This window comes from Vigna umbellata, chromosome 5, assembly GCF_029865625.1.
Source record: "Vigna umbellata cultivar VRB3 chromosome 5, Vumbellata_1.0, whole genome shotgun sequence".
Taxonomy (NCBI): Eukaryota; Viridiplantae; Streptophyta; class Magnoliopsida; order Fabales; family Fabaceae; genus Vigna; species Vigna umbellata.
In genome coordinates, this window is record NC_142169.1 from 48,365,735 (window position 1) to 48,373,606 (window position 7,872).

A 7,872-nucleotide genomic window follows, 5' to 3' on the forward strand; every position below is an offset into this window, starting at 1 on the left:
GGGACTTGTTTCCCTCTGTATGCACGCTACAATTCGGACTAGAAGCAAGAAAATTTCAAAACCTCTTCTTGAAGGATTGGACGAAAGTAGAAGGAGGAGGAGAATTCGAACTTCTAGAGAACTATTTCCTTTTCCGGAAACACTTCTACAACCCTCACCACAAAGGTCCAACCAAAGCACTGAGGATATGGCCGGTGAGAATAATGGTAGACGTACTCTGGCGGATTACACCAATGTTGTTGGCCCTCATCACTTTAATAGCATTGCTAGGCCGAGAGTCAATGCTGCAAACATGCAGGTGAAACCGGCGTTGATACAATTGGTCAAGAGCAACCAATTTAATGGGCTATCACATGAAAGTCCATATGAGCATCTCACCACATTCAATGAGATTTGCAACACAATGAAGATCAATGGTGTGCCAGATGATGCGATAAAGCTTAACTTGTTTCCTTTCTCATTGGGAGGCAATGCAAAGCTATGGTTGAATTCTTTTCCGGAGGACAACTTTACTGAATGGGAAGCCGTGGTTTCAAAGTTCTTAAACAAGTACTTCCCACAATCTAAAATCAACAAAGGGAAGCAAGAGATTTCTTCTTTTAGACAAGGCATGGAGGAGATGCTAGGTCAAGCTTGGGATAAATACAAGAGCTTGTTGAGAAAGACGCCCACTCATGGCTTTGATGAAGCAACTGTAGTTATTCTTTTCCTTGGAGGTGTTGGTTCACAAACCAACTTGATGCTAGATGCCTCAGCTGGAGGCAATATCAAATGCAAGACTCCAGAGGAAGCCACTGAATTGATTGACAACATGGCTACAAATGATAACGAGATTCATAATGAGAGAGGAGCTCCAATTCAACAAGAAGGAGTTCTACAATTGCAATCTCAAGACGCCTTGCTTGCACATAATAAGATCATCACTCAGCAGTTGGAAGAAGTGACAAAGAAGTTATCTTTATTACCTCAAGAGATATGTAATATTTCTATGGTTCAAAGGCAGGAGAAACAGTAGCAACCACAACCTACTCCATATGAGAAAACCACAAAATTGGAGGATACTTTCCAGCAATTCATGAAAATGAGTGTCTCTTACTGTAAGAATGTAGAGGTTGCATTTAACAGTATGAAGATGCACATTGGGCAAATGGTCAACAAGATGGAAGGTTGTGAGAAGGATTTAAAGAGTAATTTCAGGGAAGAGTGTAAAACCATTGTTACAAGGAGTGGTAAAGTGTTAGAGGAAAGAAAAATAGAGAGAAAAGAGAGAGAAAATGAGAGTGGGAAAGAAACACTTGAGTGGAAAGATAGGGTTGAGAAAGAAAAAAAGAGAGAAGAGGAAGATGAGAGAAAGAAAGAAAAAGAAAAAGAAGAGGTAGACGAGAAAAAAAAAAGAAAGATAGTTAGAAAAGACACTTCCTTATCCAAAGACTTATTCAAGGAAGCAAAAAGAAAAACAGCTGGAGTGGTTCATGGAGATGTTTAAAAATTTTGATGTATTCAAAGCCATGACACATCCTAAAGATGATAAAACATGTTTTCAACTTGATATACTTGATGAAGTTTATATGATGCAAGAAAGGATGGTACGTCATTCTTCTCCACTAGAGAAAACTCTTATTGATGCTTGTGAAGACTTAAATGAAGAAGAAGAGAAATTGATTGATGAATGTATGACGGATTTGGAGACATTGAAGGAGATTCCAATGGAGGATGCTAAGTTTGAAACAATTGATACCAAAGAAGAAGTCAAAGCAAAGAAGTTAGAATTAAAGATGTTACCATCACATTTGAAGTATGTTTTTTCTAGAAGATGGAACAAAGTCAGTCATCATCAGTAATTATTTGCTTCCTAAAGAAGAAGAAAAGTTGGTTGAAATATTGAAAGCAAACAAAGAAGCTATTGGGTGGTCAATCTCAGATCTTAAAGGTATAACTCCAACTTATTGCATGCACAAGATCTTTATGGAAGATGACTATAGGCCGAGTGCTCAACTACAGAGAAGGCTAAATCCTGTCATGAAGGAAGTGGTTAGAAAAGAAGTATTGAAGCTTTTGGAAGCTGACATTATTTATCCAATCTCTAACAGTGAATGGGTGAGTCCAGTACAGGTAATTCCAAAGAAACGAGGGATGACAGTAATCTATAATGAGAAGAATGAGCTTATTCCTACTTGGACTGTTAGTGGATGGCGAATGTGCATTGATTACAGTAAGTTGAATAAAGCTACTAGGAAGGATCATTTTCCTCTTCCTTTCATGGACCAGATGTTGGAGAGATTAACAAGTCAGGCATTTTATTGCTTTATGGAGGGATACTCTGGATACAACTAAATTGTGGTAGATCCAAAAAGACCAAGAGAAGACGACATTCACATGTCTTGTTGGTGTCTTTGCCTATAGAAAGATGTCATTTGGGTTATGTAATGCCCTAGCCACATTTCAAAGGTGTATGCAGGCAATTTTTGCAGATCTCATAGAGAAGTGCATTGAAGTCTTCATGGATGATTTTTTAGTCTTTGGAGATTCTTTCCAAGGGTGTTTGGCGAGTCTGGATATTGTTCTCAAAAGGTGTGTTCAAACAAATCTAGTGCTTAATTGGGAAAAATGTCATTTCATGGTAACAGAAGGAATTGTGTTAGGGCACCAGATTTCTGCTAAGGGGATTGAAGTTGATAAACCCAAAGTAGAGGTCATTGAGAAACTCCCTCCACCAACAAATGTGAAGGGAATCAGAAGCTTCTTAGGCCACGCCGGATTCTATAGAAGATTTATTAAAGACTTCTCAAAAATTGCAAAACCATTGAGTATGCTGGTTAAAGATGTACCTTTTGTGCTAGATGAAGAATGTTTGAAAGCCTTTTATATCTTGAAAAGTAAATTGGTATCGGCTCCAATAATTGTAGCTCCATATTGGAATCAGAATTTTGAACTGATGTGTGATGCTAGTGATTATGCAATAGGAGTCGTGCTTGGTCAGAGAAAAGAAAAGGTATTTCACACAATCTATTATGCTAGCAATGTTTTAAATGATTCCCTACTGAGGAGGAGTTCCTAGCCATAGTTTATGCTTTGGAGAAATTTAGACCTTATCTCATTGGGTCTAAGGTGATTATCTACACAGATCATGCAGCTATAAAATATTTGTTGACAAAGCTAGATTCTAAGCCACGTGTGATTACATGGGTACTTCTATTGCAAGAATTTGATGTTGAAATCCGTGATAAAAAGGGGAGTGAGAATTTGATTGTTGATCACTTATCTCGGTTGGTTAACATTGAGGTTACTAGCAAAGAAGTGGAAATCTGGGAATCTTTTTCAGATGAGACACTCATGTACATTTAAAAGAGGTCGTGGTTTGCTGATATGGCCAATTTTAAAGCTGTAGGAGAAATTCCAGAAGATCTTAATTGGCAACTAAGAAAGAAATTTTTGCATGATGCCAAGAAGTTTATCTGGGATGATCCTTATTTGTTCAAAATTGTTGGAGATAATCTTTTGAGGCAGTCTATGACCAATGAAGAAGCAGAAGGAATTCTCTAGCACTGTTATGACTCACCCTATGGAGGACATTCCAATGGGGAAAGAACAACAGCAAAAGTTCTCCAGTCAAGTTTTTATTGGCCTACTTTATTTAAAGATGCTCATAATCATGCCAGGAATTGTGACAGGTGTCAAAGAACTGCGACCATTTCAAGACACCATGAGATGCCATTACAAGGCATTTTAGAAGTGGAAGTCTTCGATTGTTGGGGCATTGATTTTGTAGGACCTTTCCCATCATCTTTCAACAATGAATACATACTGGTGGCTGTAGACTATGTGAGTAAATGGGTGGAAGCATTGGCGTGTCCCAAAAATGATGCCAGCACTGTGATTAGATTTCTAAAGAGGCAAATCTTCTCACGCTTTGGAACTCCAATAGTACTTATTAGTGATGGACGTTCTCATTTTTGTAATTATTAGCTAGCAAAAGTACTCAAACATTATGGTGTGAGACATAAGGTAGCTGCACCTTATCATCCACAGACCAATGGGCAAGCTAAGGTATCTAACAGAGAGATCAAGAGAATCTTAGAGAAAATACTTGCTGCATCAAGAAAGGACTTGTCATAGAAATTGGATGATGCTCTCTGGGCATACAGGACTGCAATGAAGACATCTATGGGTTTATCACCTTATCAGTTACTCTATGGGAAAGCATGTCATTTGCCAATGGAGATGGAGCATAAAGCTTTATGGGCTCTTAAAACTAGTGTAGAAGGCAGATGCTGGAGCTTGAGGAGATGCGGTTGCATGCATATGATTCATCCAGGAGTTACAAAGAAAAGGTAAAATTCTATCATGACAGGAAATTGATAAAAATAGTCTTTAATCCAGGGTAACAGGTGCTATTGTTCTATTCAAGATTGAAGCTTTTTCCTGGAACGTTGAAGTCAACATGGTTAGGACCATTCATAGTAAAAAGTGTGCGTCCACATGGAGCAATTGAATTGGTTGACCCATCTACTAATGATCAACAGAGAAGTTGGGTGGTGAATGATCAACGTCTCAAGCATTATCTGGGAGGAGATGTAGAGTGGTTGTCCACAATGATGAAGTTGGTTGAGCCTTGAACTTTATTGGGTCAAGCTAGTGACGGTAAAAGAGCGCTTGCTGGGAGGCAACCTAGTGATTTAAGAATTTTTAGTTTTGGTTTGGTGATGTAATTATGAACTTTTGGTATTTTTTCTTTTTTTAGTTATAAACCTGTTATAGGGTTTACATCTACTGAAGGATGTTAGGTGGAAGAGTATCTACTGAAGGATACTATGGTCGTTTACACCTACTGATGGGTGCAGGTAAGAAAAGATTTGCACTTACTGATGGGTGCTGGAGGATTTTGGGTCAGGCTCGTGATGTTAAACAAGCGCTTACTGGGAGACACCCCAGTGTTCTAAATTTTGTTGAACTTATGATGGCAACCCCTTTAGGGACTTCCCATCCAAAGAAGTATCAACTTTACTCTAAGACAAGAAAGGGAAGTTGAATAAAGGACTTAATCTTTTCTTTCTAAGTCTTAGCATGTTCTCTTTAACTAATTCCAATTACATTGTTTGTAGGACAATAAAGGTTGGAAAGTTCCTAGGAGAGTTGCCAAGCAAAGAGGAAACAAAGGAAGCAAGAAGGAATGTATGTTGCAACCAGCCATGAAGCATGTTTTCCACACTTTCCATGTGCAACACATTCAGCCATGACTCTTCTTTACTTTGAAGCACACTTTACTTGTTTTTCACGTGGAACACAAGCCACACCGTGAGCCATCTTCATTTGTAGCACATTCTCCATGCTTCCCACGTGAAAAATGCAACTCACGTTCATTAGTCTTCAGCACATGTAATTAGCATAATTCAGTAGCTTTCCTTGCACGCTTCCAAGCTCATCTTCTCCTATAAAAGAGAGCTTCATCATTTGTAAACTCAACTTGATTTGTAGTAAAGAAATGCTGCCAATTTTCAGCTTTTACTCTCAAGTTCAACCTTGTGCATTGTTATCTTGCACCTCCTCTAGCTTCTTTCCCCTTTGGAAAGCCTACTGAGCTAGAACTCTACCAAACACAACCACTCAAACACCTCCAGCATATTATCAAACACCTTACGTGCGTCCAGAACTCCACTGAATTCATTCAATCCGCTGCCACTTCTTTGAGTTTTGGAGCTTATTCTGCATATCCTGGAGTAGCTTCCATCAACTTATTTGCTTCTGTTTTTAGAATAGGGTTTGATGTACTTAGTATGAAACTTTATCTGCTATGGTGGTTTACTTGTGACTTATGCATGATGATGAGTATTGCTTGATGATGCTTGGATATTGATTGATGTTGAGGTTGTGCACTATATGCTGATATACAGTGGTTGTTCACAAGCTATGTGAACAAATGCATGATGTTGTGATTGTGATTATGATGCTAAGTAGGATATGTATGTTGAATATTGAATGAGCCTAAATGTGAGGTTTTGAACTCCAGAGTTTTTGTGATTAAATGCTATTACATTGAAAGCATGAATGACTTTGCCCAGGTTTCTATGATTGAATCACTTGCTTGTATGTGTCATATGATCAAGGCCATTTGTTGTTAACCCTTTTCAGCCAAAATACATGATTTTAGCCAACTAAAAGAGATCATTATGTGTTCTATACTTTGGACCTAAACCCTTTGTGAAAATCTTTACCTTGAGTTGAGTTGAGAATATTTTGTGGTATGGATAAAGGATCAAGTTTGGGGTTGTTGGGAAGTCTAGAAAGGGAAAATAACAAGCATTGAGCTAAGCATGTGAAAAGTTGGGAAGAAGGAAGAATGGTTGTGTTTAGATGATTCACTTAACTCAAGGATTTTGTGATCTAGAAAAAACAATTTTCTTGTTAGCCTAGCCACATTATAAGCCATAGAAAAGTCCTTGTGATGATACTTTCTTGTGAATGTGTTTGATTCTGGTTAAATGAAAGGCAAAGTTAATTCATGTGACATTGTGATAGTAGAAGAGTGACCTGTTATACACTTGTGTGTTTGAGTGAAACACTTTTTCTGGTGAGGAAAAATTCCATGAGCACATAATTACATCTATGCTTAGTTGATTGATCATTCATAAGAATAACATTTGTTGAATATTATGTGATTATGTGAACACTAAAGCATGTGTTCATCCTGACTAAATTCTTTGTGATGAGCTGATTTGAGTATTTACTTATTTTAAGAAAAGGAGTTTTGAATGTGGTGAACCATTGTATGGATTGGTGGAAGATTGAGTTATATTTTGTTTGCTTGAGGAAAAACAAAGTTCTAAGTTTGGGGTTGTGATAACAGTTGAAAAACTATTATTTTTAGACTTAATTTTGACCTTAAAGACAACCTTTATGACTTAGAAACTAGCTTGTAATCATGCTTTTGCTTATGTTTTTGAAATAAGGGAGTTGGAAGGTTTAAAGATGAATTGAATGGAAGAAGTGAAGTAGCCATAAGTTGGAGTAAGAAAAGGAAGAAAAAGTGCATAAAAGAAGCGCCGCAAGTACCGTTCAACGAAAATTACCATTGAGCGGCACTCTAAAGACCCGCAGTCACCGTCGAGGGATAAAATTGCAGCTGAGCATCAAATAAAAAAACCGCACTTCCTGCTGAGCGGCATTTTAATGGGCCTTGGGCCACTTTTTTGTAATCTTTAAGAGTCTATATAAGGTTTTAGTCGACCTAGGGTTGGTATCTTCTGGCAGAACAAAGCAAAATCACACTTTCTTCACCCCTTGGAGGAGGATTATGGATGCTCAAGCTCCACTCTTCAAATTCTAGGGTTCTATCTTTCATTCTTTAATTATTTTTCATCTAGTTTCACCATGATTATGGTGAACTAAACCTTCATTGTTGTTGGGAATCAATGTAATCCTTTGAAACTCTCATGTATTGAATTGGTTCTTTAATTCATTTGCTTTCCTTCATTAATTGTTAGGGTTTTTCTTCTATACTCTATGTATGCTTTGTTTAACACGTTCAATTGCAGGATCATTGATTTTATTTGTATGGACACATATAGATAAATCTAGACATGAATAAATTCTCCCAATAGTAATATTGCCTAGACATAGGAATAGGAGGATTGGTTGCCTTTAAGCTTCTGTGCGAATGTAATGAATGAATAATTGCTAGGGAGACAAGACATTGTAAACTAGTGATTAGGAGTAGGCTTTCTTCACCAAGACATGGGGTTTATGGTAAATTAGAAAGTGGCATTAACATTAATGATGAAGATGAATTCTTGAATACATGAGAGTGGATAGGATGAATTGCAAACCCCCGACAACATCATCATCATATATTTCAATCACGTTTTGCTTCTTTTG